This window comes from Ochotona curzoniae, unplaced genomic scaffold (assembly GCF_017591425.1).
Source record: "Ochotona curzoniae isolate NIBS_2020 unplaced genomic scaffold, NIBS_Ocur_1.0 contig_3819, whole genome shotgun sequence".
Lineage (NCBI taxonomy): Eukaryota > Metazoa > Chordata > Mammalia > Lagomorpha > Ochotonidae > Ochotona > Ochotona curzoniae.
The window spans coordinates 41165633-41178525 of record NW_024466004.1 but is presented as its reverse complement, the minus strand read 5'-3'; the positions used below and the strand labels follow the sequence as shown (position 1 = coordinate 41178525).

Genomic DNA, 12893 nt, shown 5'->3' with positions numbered 1-12893 from the left:
GTTGCAAGCCCAGAGATGCTTTCAGAGACCTCATAAGTAACTGAAATGCATGAAGCAGGTTGTGCAAGAGGTCACAAAATAGTTCAGGAAAAATGTATGTTATGAAAAATAAAACTGCACGGATTTCAAGATGTTTTTTACCAAAATAATCTTAACTTTTGATTTCATTTGTTGTAAACACATTGAAGTACCCTTGTACATGAGACTGTAGAAGGTGATTGGGCAGGCACGTGCTCCACTGAAAGGCTTCTGGTTCAACATGAAAAACAGAGAGGCAAACAAGATGTGGGGGAAAAGTGGGGCGGGGATTGGGGTCACCATGTTTCAGTCCCCTTCTTAAACAACACCTGCTGCTACCCCTGAAAAGCAGAGGGTGAGGAAGCTTCGCATTAACATGCTTCCTGTGTTCTCATTATCAATTCCACTGTGACAGGTCCCAGCCCACTAGTAAGCAGATGGCAAAAGAAATACCAGGAACTGAAAGACAGTAGAGGGGAAGGAAGGACTTTGTTCTGAGAACATGGAAAAGCAGAGGAATAGCATCTCTAGCTGCAGGGCCTCCTCATCCGTGCCAATGGAGGCAAACTTCACCAGTCAAGCTGCCCAGAGGATTAGAGGAGATGAGAAGTATCAAAGTTCTCAGCACAATGCTTGTCTCATAGTATGAATGGGTCAAACATAAGATACTCAACTCTAGAATCCTTTGGAAATACTTGGAAACTTCCAATTACCCAAAAAGGCTGTGGACATAGAAGTGGGGCATGCCTTTTGTTTATATGTTTTCTATTTGAAAACCATTTGTGAGTTTACTGATTTTCAAAAAAAATAATAAAACAGTTCATATCAGAATATATTTACATATGAAGAGGATGCTTGACCTCTGTTAAGTCTGCCTTTGGTGACTGTTGGCTCCGTGGTCCCATTGCCATGCCTGCCCCCAGTTAGCACTGAGATCCTGGTCTGGTCGATCGCCTTATCTCCCTGAGCCCTGGTTCTTATGTGTAAAAACCCCACGAAGTCTAAATTCCTCAAATCACTTATTAAAGAACGTTTTTAAGGATGATCATTTGGACTAGCAGTTAGGATTCCCAACTAAGGTGCCCTCTCTACAAACCATACCAAAAGTACCTAGATTTAACTCCTGGATCTGACTCCTAGCTATAGCTCTTGACTGCAGCCAATGCAGACTTTGGGAGGCAACAGTGATGGCTCAATTGATTATGTTCCTGCCACCTACATGGGAAACCTGGATTTTGTTCCCGGCTTCTGACTTCAGATCAAGTCCAACCCCAGCCATGGCAATTATTTGAGAGCTCATTTTCTATCTTCATGAATAAATAATTTTTAAAAATTAACAGTACCAAGACAATCAAATACAAAGGAAACTAGAGTCTATGTGTATGTCATAATCACTGATAACTGCTTATTTCTAGCATTGTACTCTTATTTTGGTGCAGATGACCCACAAAAATCGGCTGGGCCTTTTATGTTACATTCTAGTAACATGAGAGATGGTTAAATGTTGATTTCCATGCCCTTTAGCCCAGGCAGAGACTGCTATCCTTGTTTTTTCCAACAACTATTGAAATATCCTGGTTGCTCAGTGGCCTGGGATCTTCAGGTATAACCAGATTCTTTCTGTGTGGGACACAAGAATTTGTATTATCAGTAATCCAAGCTCAAAGTACCTTGCTGATGGGCCTGAAACCCCAATGGCATTTTCCTTTGTCGATCTGTCACTGTTTCTGGGGCCTCTTTGACAGGCCATCTCCCTCTGCTCAGAGCACCTGCCTGTAGCCACACATGCTGGGCCTGACTTTCCTCCACCTGCACTGTGAATAATGGCACATTCTCACGTACTCAACACACTCAGTGGTGTCATACTGAGCTCAATGAGGAAATTCACAAAACTTGAATGAAATGGCAAATCAGCAAAGATCCCAAAGTAGCTGCCTACAGCTAACTGGTAGTTGATTCCTGTGTTGTAAGAAAAGCATTAGAAGAGGTCCTTGGAAATCCTTCAACCTCGTCTTGAGGCTGACACTGTGGCAAGACAGGAGAAGCCTGTACTTGTGAGACCAGCATCCTGGCCCCGGTTCATGGCCTGGCTGCCCCACTTCCAAACCATCTCCACTCTAATGGCCTGGGAAAAGCAGTAGAAGATGGCCCAAGTGCTTGGGGCCATGCTACTCATGTAGGAGACCTGAATGAAGCCCCTTGCTCCTGCCTTCAGCCTGGCCAAGTGCTGTCTGTTCCAGCCATCTAAGAGAGTGAGCTAGCAGTACAAGGTTTCTCTCTCTCCTCCTCCTCCTCCTCCTCCTCCTCTTCCTCCTTCTCCTCCCTCCCCCCTCCTCTTTTTCTCCCACTCTGTAACTATTTCAAATAAATGAGTAAATACTTATCTGAAAACTAAAAAATGAATCCTATCCTAAACCTGTTACTAAATTCAGAACAACAACTGGCTTGCCCTCCTTCCTTCCCTGCCAACTCTTTTTGCTTCCCCTCTAAGTTGCACTTTGGGTCATGCCACTTCCAAATACTGCTGACAGAACTGCTGTCTCTGTCTACCTCTGGTCCTCCTTCCCATTCCCCACACTCAGCTCTTGCCTCCAGCTATATCCAGTCACACAGCTATACCCCCAAATCTTGGCTCCTGATACCCAATGCCATTACTTGCAAATCAGAGCCACTCAACCTTGTGAGTAACCACTCAACCCAAGAGAAAGAGACAAAAATAAAGACCTGCTTCTAGAAGTCAAGAGCAATTGAATTATCATGTGGTTTTTTGGTTTGCTTTTTCTACAATGGAATAGCAGTCTGAGATTTATAGGACTTGAGTTTTGCCTTCTCATTGAAACACACACAGGTATGAGGATCAGCAAGCAGTAAAAAATTAGCTACTGTACCTGGTACTTTCGTCACACAGTGGAACAGATCACTTACTTTATGATTAGTAAGTGTGTTTTGTGCTCAGAAATGAGGAAAATGGATGTGAAGCATTATGAGCCATTCCTCCACTGTTCGTTAGAATTAAAGATGGCTCAGCAGACATACCCTTTGCTGTGGTCCCGGAGACAGATCCAGGCTGGATGCCGGCTGTGCCAGAAGCAGCATCACAGTGACCAAAGTCACTCTAAGGATGTGTCAGAAGTGGCAAGTAGAAATGGGATAGGCATCAGAGAAATGGGCAGCCCACAGTGGATTTGTGCACTGAACCCATTTTTCCTTAAAGATTTGTTTATTCACTTCAAGGTCAGAAGAAGAGATTTTCCATCCAGTGGCTCACACTCCAAAGACTACAGTAGCCATGGCTGGACCAACCTGAAGGCAAGAGCCAGGTGCTTCCTCATGGTGTCTTACCTGAGAACCCTATCCCCAGTCTCTCTACCCCTCCCCTGATCCCTACCCACCTACCAGTCACCTGTGATAATCTCAGTCACCAGTCCCTGGGAGCCACCTGCAGCCACTCCCAACCAGTTCCGCACACCCCCACACACACCTTTTAGGCTCACCTGATTGTATAAATGAACCTTCACGTGTGCACCCTTCCCCCTTTTTCCTGCCTCTTCCCCTTCCTCCTCTATCTTGCCCCTTCCCCTGCCCTGGCAGCCCCCATCCAGCCACCATGGCAGGAGACATTAACTTTCATGTTTTCCTCACCACTCCTACTCCTGTTTCTATCCTGTTGCAATAAAGGACCTCCTAATATCTCTTCATGCCCTGTATTTTGGCTTGTGGTCAGCTGATCATGAAAAGGGGAGTTGGCTGTAGAAATTAGCTGTGCATAAGAACTTACTGCATTTAAAAACTAACATCCCATGTGGGTGGCAGGGGCCCAAACACTTAGGTCATCTTGTGATGCTTTCTTCGGGCCATTAGCAGGGAGCTGGATTGAAGGAGCAGCCAGGACACATCAGCACCAGAAAGCAGATTAACCAACTGTGCCACAACACTGGCTTCCTCATCTCAGTCTTAAGACTCTGCTTGGCTATCTCCAAGAATGACAGGGGAAGAGAGGCAGCCAAAAATTATTGCCAAGTCACCCCCACATTTTTTTGCACTTGTTTCCTGTGTCATTTCATCCTCATGCAGTTGATGGATACCAGGTAGCAGTGAGTATGGCCCATTTAGATGAACCTTACATTTTCTTAGCCTCAATTATGTTTCAGATTTCTACTGGCTCGTACACACTGCTGTGTCTTGTTTTCATTCTCTCTCAAGACTGAAGCAAATCTCAGTGCTAAACAAAAAGGCAAGCTGATCTAGAGGGGTTCAGAAGACAGGGCATGCATTGTACATCTTAACCACAGGGAACAGTAAGAACACCCCTGCAGCAGCACTGCCCAAGCACAGATGTCAATAGGAAACCAAGGAAGCATCTCGCCTGGGAGATCTCAGAGCATGAGAGAGCTGTTATTGTCTCTTGGGTGGGTTTGCTCCAGACTTTTAAGGAAGCAATAAGCTAGCCTTGATTGACTTTGAACAACCCTCTCAGGATGTAATGATACAGAGAGCGCTAATGCTACAGCCCAGCATGCCAACAGCATTCTGAGCCAGAGTGTGAACTGGAGGGAAGAAGCAGGTTTGGGGAAGTGGTAAAGAGTTCTCAACCAGCAAGCATAGAGGCAGCCATTTGGGCTTGCTTCGTTCACCCCCTAAACTAAAGAGACATCACTACTGTTTGTCTGAAGAAAAAAGAGAATAAAAGAAAAGAGAGAGGAGGGAGGGAGGAAAGAAGGAGGGAAGGAAGGAAAGAAAGAGGAAGAATGGAGGGAGGAAGGAAGGAAGGATGGAAAGAAAGTGGGAAAGAAGGACGTTAGAATTTGAGGAGCACACACCCTTGGAGACTAGGAAAGCAATGACCTGGGCCTTTGCATAGCTGCTATAAGGCCTTAAACCAGGGCTTCTATGTCCTCACTCATTCATGCAGTGCACACTTGCCTACCAAGGTTTTGGTGTTTTCTTAGAGGCATCATCCCAAGTGCTAGATAGTCCTGACTTTCATTGCAGTATCTAGAGGAGAAAAGAGAGACAAGAACTAAATAGGAAGTGTGTTTTGTTACATGCCATTGAGGGACATCAGAGAAGGGAGTTTGGGAATGTCAGGGTGCAGGTGTTGGCATTTCAAATAGGCAGTCATAGGAGGTCTGTTTCAGCAGGAAGACTGGAGGAGAAATGTGGAAGAGGTAAGGGAGCCAGCTCCAGGGAAAACGTCAGGGAAAGACCCCGAGGCTGGAACAGGCCTGGCAGGTTTGATGAACAGGGACGGAGCAGGCAGCCAGAGAGTGGGACGCAAATTCTCGGAGAGTGGGTGGAGCCAGCCTATGCACCTTGTTGAACACATGGTTTTGCTAGGACTAGGCAGGGAGGTCTTCAGAAGGTTTGCCAGGAGGTCATTCTGATTGCTAGATTTAAACAGATTGCAAGAGGACAGGGGCAAAGGCTAGGCAAACCCTTCAGAAGTTCAGGCAATAACCCAGAGCTGACATGGTGCCCCAACCAGGACCATGGCAGTGGGGCAGCAGAGCCTATAGATTTTTCTTAGAGGGGTTACATTTAAGGTAGGGAAAAATAAAAATAAATCGCTCCAAGGTTTGGGTTTGCCATTAACTGCAATAGGTAAGACAAGAAGGAATATGTTTGGCAGGAAGGATTGAGGAAGGGGAGAATAAAATTGTGTTTTTTACAGATTCAGTATGAGATATCTGTTCACATCTAAGCAGAGGTACCTATTCACAATAAGAATTCTTAGGAAGGATCTAGCCTGGAGCTAGAAATTTGAACACTAGAGTTCTGGAATATTGAAAGCCAAAAGATCTAATATGAGCATAAAAGAGAAAGTGGGCAGAAAAGAAGTCCCAAGGTTGAGCCTTAATGCTGTCTACTGACAAAGAGTCAGTAGGGTTGACCAGCAAAGGGCAAGCTTGGAGGGAAGAGGAGAGGAGGCAGTGTGTGTTGCAGGAGGCGGGTAAAGCAGGTGTTTCAAGGAGGAGAAAATAATCAGCTGTGTCAAATGACAAGCCAGCCAGCGAAGATGAAGGCTGAAAATTGGCCATCTAGCAATTTGGAGGCCATTTGTGATTTTGCTGAGCACTTTGGGGGAAGTAACAGGAGAAAAAGCCAATTCAGTAATTTCCAGAGAGTGGAAAGAGTGGAATTGGCAAGAGCTAATGTAGGTTACATTTACAGATTTCAAGTTAACAGAAGAGAGAGGGGATAATGTCAAAAGATGCTGCATTTGTCTTTTCAAGTACAAAGAAATTCCAGCTCATTTTCACTATGGTAAAGATCTCCAGTGTTCACCCACACCCAGTTTTCTTTTCTTCTTGGACATGTAGGAAGACTAAATTTGGAAGTCAGGCTGCATTCCCCCCACCCTTTCCCATTTGTTTACCTGATGCCAAAGAGCTCCAGGTTGAAGATGCTGAAGCCCAGATCCCTGAGTCATTGTTGGATGATGGTGAGCAAAGAACCATCTGATTTGATTCAGACTGAGACAAATGTAAAATCAACTGTTACACTAAGCCATTACCTTTTCTAAAGATTTATTTCTTTTCAATTGAAAAGGCAGATTTTACAAGAGAGGAGAGACAGTGAGAGAGAGAGGTCTTTCTTGTGTTGATTCACTCCCCAAATGACCACAGTTTTCAGGGCTGAATGGATCCAATGCTGGGTGTCATGAGCAACTTCCAGGTCTTCTTGTGGTTGTAATGTCCCAAGGACTTGGACCAACCTCCAGTGCCTTTCCAGGTCGTTAGCAGACAGCTGGATCTGAAGTAGAACAGCTCAGATATGAATCAGTAGCCATGTGAGATGCCAGTGCTAGTAGGAAGAGGATTATCCTGCTATGCCATCACACTGTCCCTAGACATTAGCTTTTTTTTTCTTATTTTATGATACAGTTCCATAGGCTCTGGGATTTCCCATACTCCCACCCCATATTCCCTCCCTCCCCTGCTGATTGCCCCTCTATTATTACTATAGTATAGTTCTTCATAAACATCATAAGTCCATCATTCTGCTATTGCATGGACAATGGCAGAGGGTACAGCATCATATTTTCAAGATATAGTCAACAGTTTCATTGGGAGTCCATCTTTGATCCGGAAGTAGAGATGCATACTGCATTATATCCTCACATCTGGATATGATAGTCTCCATTATACAGTTACTATACATCCCCTTCAATGAGAGCCACAAAGCAAAATCAACAGCAGGAAGAAAAATAGAAATTTACAATGTCATGGAGTTAAATAACATGGTATTAAATGACTAATGTGTTGCTGGAAAAATTAAACTCAAGAACCTTCTTGAAGAAATAATGTTACTGTATAATCTGTGAGTCAGTGAAGAATGCAATATGAGGGAAAAAACTGTTCTGAAGAAATAAAAGTGAAAGCATCAAAAGATATAGTTTCCAATGATCTTTGTTGGTAAGATGTGTCTCCTATAGGCAACAGATAGATAGGTTTTATTCTTTGATCCAGTATACTGACCTATGATGTTTTATTGATGATTTTAATCCATTTACATTCCCATTTAATGTGAATAAGTGGCAATTTGGTCCTGTCATTTTAGCAGTGGGTTGTTCACTCTGTTGTCACTTACTGGGATATTCTCCACATTTGCCTTTGGTTTTGGTAGGTGCTATTCCTTTTCTCCATGAAGAGAATGTCTTAAAGTAACATTTGTAGGACAGGTTTGGAAGAGGTGAATTCTTTGAGTCTTTCTTCATTGTGGAAGAATTTTTTTTTTTCATTTTCAAAGACAAAGGAAAGCTTTGCTGGGTATTTTATTCTGGCCCAACAATTTTATCCTTTCAGAATCTGGAGTATGTCACTCCATTCTCTTCTGGCCTGAAAAGTTTCCTGTGAGAGGTTAGCTGTGAGTCTGATTGTGGTTCCTCTGTATGTGAATTGATTTTTTTTTCACATGCACATTTAAGGTTCTTTTCATTATGTTTGAAGAAAGCTTGATTATCATCTGTTGTGGTGAAGACTGCTTTTGGTCAATCCTGTTAGGAGTGCTGCATCCCTCCTGTATTCTGTTTCCCAATTCTCTCTGCAGATTAGGGAAGTTACCCTTTATTATTTCATTGAATACGTTTTAAAAAAAACATTTTATTTATTTTTATTGGTAAATCAGATATACAGAGAGGAGGAGAAACAGAGAGGAAAATCTTCCATCCATTGATTCACTCCCCAAGTGGCCGCAGTGGCCAGAACTGCACCCGTCTGAAGCCAGGAGCCAAGAACTTCTGAGTCTCCCACGCTGGTGCAGAGTCAGTCCCAAGGCTTTGGCCCGTTCTCCACTGTTTTCCCAGGCCACAAGTGGGAGCTGGATGGGAAGCATGGCCACCTGGATTTGAACTGTCGCCCATACAGGATCCCAGTGTGCACAAAGCAAGGACTAGCTACTAGGCTACTGTGCTGGACCCTTGTTGAATACATTTTTTAAACCCAGCTTCTCTTTCTGCGCCTTCTGGAACTCTGTTAACTCTTATATTCGGTCTCTTAATAGTGTCTCTTAATTCTGGAATACATGTTTAGCTTGACTCAGCTCTGCTTCCCGCTTTTTGATTGTTTCCCCATTATGGCAAGAAATATATTCCAATTCTGTGATTCTTTTCTTCTGCTTCATTCGTTCTATTGTTCAGGCTTTCCACTGAATTTTTTTATTTGTTCCATTGTGTCATTCATTTCTAATAATTCTGCTTGATTTTGCTTCAGTGTTTTTGCTATTTCCTATGTGACATATTCCCTGAACTCATGTATGTGCTTCTCATTGTTGGTAAGAAGCTTTATAACAGATTTTTTAAGTTCTTTATCCCTGTTTCCTTGATGTATTCCTCAGTTAACTTTGAGGTTGACAAAGGCTTTTACACCTTTGTAGGGGTTCTTTAGTAATATTCATTGTGCTGCTGTCTCTTCTTTTATTTATTTATTTGTTGTCTCTTCTTTTATTTATTTATTTATTTGTGTTATTTATTTCTTTTATTTGCACTTCTGGTTAGCCAATTGTTCTCCTTAGGGTAAGATTCTCAGCTGTGTCACTCACAGGTCTGCAGTTCAGTTTTACTCATTGTGTTTGGTACCCAGTTCTTCGTTTGTAGTCAACTTGTGCCACTCCTTCCAGTGATTTTCAGGCCTAGGGTATTAAGTTGGGATTTCACCACGGTTTCCATAGCACCAGTTTTTGGCTCACCACTCTCCACCTCCTATAATGCTGTGCTGTGTATGCACCATTGCCTGTATAAACTTTCTCCCACTTCTGGTTTGAGCAGTTTCTAGGAGTAGGAATTTTTGGTGGTGCTGATCTTGCCAGAACCTGTGGGCCATTAGGTCTGAGGGCCACCTAGACCTAGTTTGGGTGGGACCTGTAGGATGCCAAAGTTGGTATTACTTTCCCTGTGGACCGTTGCAATGCACTGAGCTATAAGTGAGTTCACTCCCAGCTTAACGCATATACAACTCACTGTTGTCCCTCCAGTCCCACAGTCTTTACCACACTGTATAAAATGGCGCCTGACATTGCACTGGTTGGTGTTATGGATTTGTTGGTCATTAATTCTGGGGGCTAACCAGACCTGTTTTGAGTGGAACCTGTAGGATGCCATTTCAGAACTGTTTTCCCTGTGTAACCAATGCAATGCACTGAGTCAGAAATGAGTTTACTCCTGACTTAGCACAAGCACAGTTCACTGTTGTCCATCCAGTCCCACAACCTTTACCTCACTATAGAAAGTGGAGCCAGTTCATAGCTCTAGGCTATGAAATCCACAGTGTTCCTACACTGCCTTTTTGGGGTCTGCTGCTCTGTCTCTGCTCCTGATTGGATCAAACAAATCAGCAGGATAGGCAGTTCTTTGAGTTCACTGCTTGAGCTCCCAGTGAACTCCCCTTCCTACCTGGCTGCAGGTGGAGCCCTGGCTGCTGGTAGAGCTTGGATTGCCACTTGCTGACTGCTGCTGGGGTATCTGGTCACTGAAACATTACTCTGTTGTCTCAGCTGCTTGTCTGTGTCCGTCAGTCTCCAGGTGCCCCTCTACTATTGACCTGTCCTCTCCTGTTTCCTGGGAATCTACCCTTTTCTGCTTTATCCTGGCTAATGATTCTCACCCATTTAAAAATTTCATTACCCTACTCTGCCATTTTGATTCTCCAGCCATAAACTTTTGATGGCTATGTATTACCTCAGCATAGCCTAACCTGTCCTGACTAACACCTGGGCAGATGGGAAAGTTCTAGGTAGGAATATTCTAGAAGATCGAAGAAATGGAAATGTATTTGCTAGGGCAAGCGTTGTGGTGCAACCATGCCAAATCCTCTATCAGAGTGCTGGTAAAAGTCCCAGCTGTCCAAGTACTTGGGCTCCTGCTATCCAAGTGCTTGGTTGGAGTTTGGGGCTCCTGGCAAGTCTTTCCAGCCCTGTCTGTTGGAAATATTTGGGGAGTGGATCATTGAGCAGTGGATGGAAAGATGTCTCTTGCTTCTGTGTGTGTGTGTCTCACTGTCTTTCAAATGAGTAAATCTTTCTCACTGCTAAGGGACATCACTGAGTACACAGTACGGGGTGGGATCTACTGAGCAAGTAGACACATTGAACCTTGCCAGGCACAGCCTTTTGTGAGAACCATTGAGTTGGACCACATAATCTGTTGAGCTCTATCTTATGTTGGAGATTTATAGTTCTTTTACACTTGGCCTGGCTGCTCCTGGAGGGAGAGAGAATTCCCAGTGGTTGGAAAGTATGAGGAAAGATGTTCTGCTGGCAAGATAAGGAATGACCATGAAACTAGGAAGCAAACTGAGGGGAAGGAGAATATCCCAGGCCTCTGGGAAAGGAGCCCACTTAATGCTGTTACTTATTTTTGTGACAACTCCCTGACTTAGCAGAAATTGTGCTAACAGGCAGTTATAAAAGCTGGTGGCTGTGGGGCACCGGGCTGTTGGATAACCTGAAATCTAGGCAGATGGTAGCAGAGACACAAAGAATCATGGCTCCCCCAGCTGTTTCAGAGGGTTTTAGGATTTTGAGCATTTCACATTCAACAATCTCAGCACCCATAGGAGTGCATGGCAAGTAACAATGCTAGTTACCAGGCTGACTTGGCAGGGCTGCTGTGGAGATTAATGAAATGTGCCATGTTAAACTTATTGGAAGGATGATGCTATATGGTAGGTATTGCTAGTCCCATAAAAGGAAAGAAGAGGCTTCAGTGATGAAACAGCTCTTACCTCAGGATACTCATTAAAAGCTGCTTGCAGTTTTCCAAGTTACATTAGTGAGACTTGGCAGCCGATGAAGAAAAAGCAAAGAAATATGAAGAAGTCAAAATATCCCAGGTAACTGCTTGCTGGTAGGGAAGAAGTTTTCAGGCCTTTGCATCTCATGCTGATGATTCCAAAATGCCTTACAGGCAGAAGTTATTTATAGAAACGCAAAGGTGACTTCCAGCGCTGAAATCTGGGCCTCGGCTCACAGCACAACGGGGTGCCATAAAACAGTGCCACAAAAGGGGAGCTAATGCTATTGTGACCCCCTCTCTGCAGGCTGCAGGAGGCTGCTGATACAGAGGGAGGGAAATCTAGTGCAGAAATAGCCACAGCAATAGCTAATTTTAAAACTGAGACACATAAGCTGTTTCCAAACCTCTTACATTTTTTAAATCCTGAGGCCAGTAAGTCCTATTTAAAGAAATTTATACAGAAACACAGTCCTCTTTTGGCATAGTAGTAGGAGTTGAGTAGACAAAAACCTAAGGCATTTCTAAAAATTATTTTCAAATGACCTGATTGGAAAGCCAGTTTTCAGGTTTCCTCTCACTCTTCCTATTTATCTCGCTCATATCTTAGGTGCAATCACTATCTCAATATTCTGAATTTCTAATGAGCATTTTAACTGGATTTACACTTATAGTAAAGGCTTTAACAATAACATTGCTTGCAGTAAGCCTTATACAATTGATTACTCATTTATCTGTTCATTTTAAAACATTTCTCTGTCTAGGAACAAAATGTTTCTTACATTCTTTCTTTCTCCTGTTATGGAGTCCTTTGGCTACTCCAATTAAAATTAATACATCTAAAGACAAAGTTCAGAGCTATAAAGTTTCTCACTTAATCAGTAATTATAATTCTTATTTTGTCATATTTAATCATAGAGCCCGGGCTTTTAACAGGGTACTTAATTAAAGTTTTAATTCATGATAAGAAGTTAAATAGTGCTTGGGAGGAATTTTTTAATTATTTCACTTCCCATCCAGATTACCCAAATGAAACATATATATATATATATATGTAGAGAGAGAGAGAGAGAGAGAGAGAGAGAGAGAGAAAGAGAATGCCATAGTGGCCACCAGCCAGGGGTTTTGTAGGTCATGCCAACAGAAGCTGGCAAAGAGCCCTTGTCCAGTTAGCCTGGCTTCATGGCTGCAGAGTAATCACTCCTGAGTAGGTGCCCAAGTCACTCATGATGTACTGGGGCTTGTGTTGAGCCAGCACTTCTTAGAAACACTTTCTTTTTCACCAGTATTACCTGTGTTGTTTTGCCAAAAGAAGTGCAGGGCCATTGAGGCTGAAAGCCAAATGAAAGAGAAGCATTGATTACATCTCTTAGTTATTCTCTGCTTCACAAAAGTGAAGAGGGCAATTCAGCAGTGAAAGCGTGATGTGTTGTTGAAGTGACTTACAAGAAAACAGAGTTTGCACACCAAAACAGCCAGTGTTGGAATCCTGGAGTCAGGTTTTGTTGAGTCTGTCTTTGGCAGCTTTAACACTTGGCACTGATGTGAGGCTATCAGTAGAGTTACCTAATAATCTTAGTGGATACACATTCCATTCCAAAACTTGGAATGTCACCAAACTGCCTCAGGTTTCAGCCCTATTGTTGGG

The 12893-nt window shown here is 43.3% G+C and overlaps 1 protein-coding gene across 5 annotated transcripts in view; it reads left to right on the top strand.

Annotated features, from left to right (window-relative positions):
- BACH2 (BTB domain and CNC homolog 2) overlaps positions 1 to 12893 on the top strand; it is a 370073-nt gene that overhangs the window by 277975 nt on the left and 79205 nt on the right. The window lies entirely within an intron of this gene.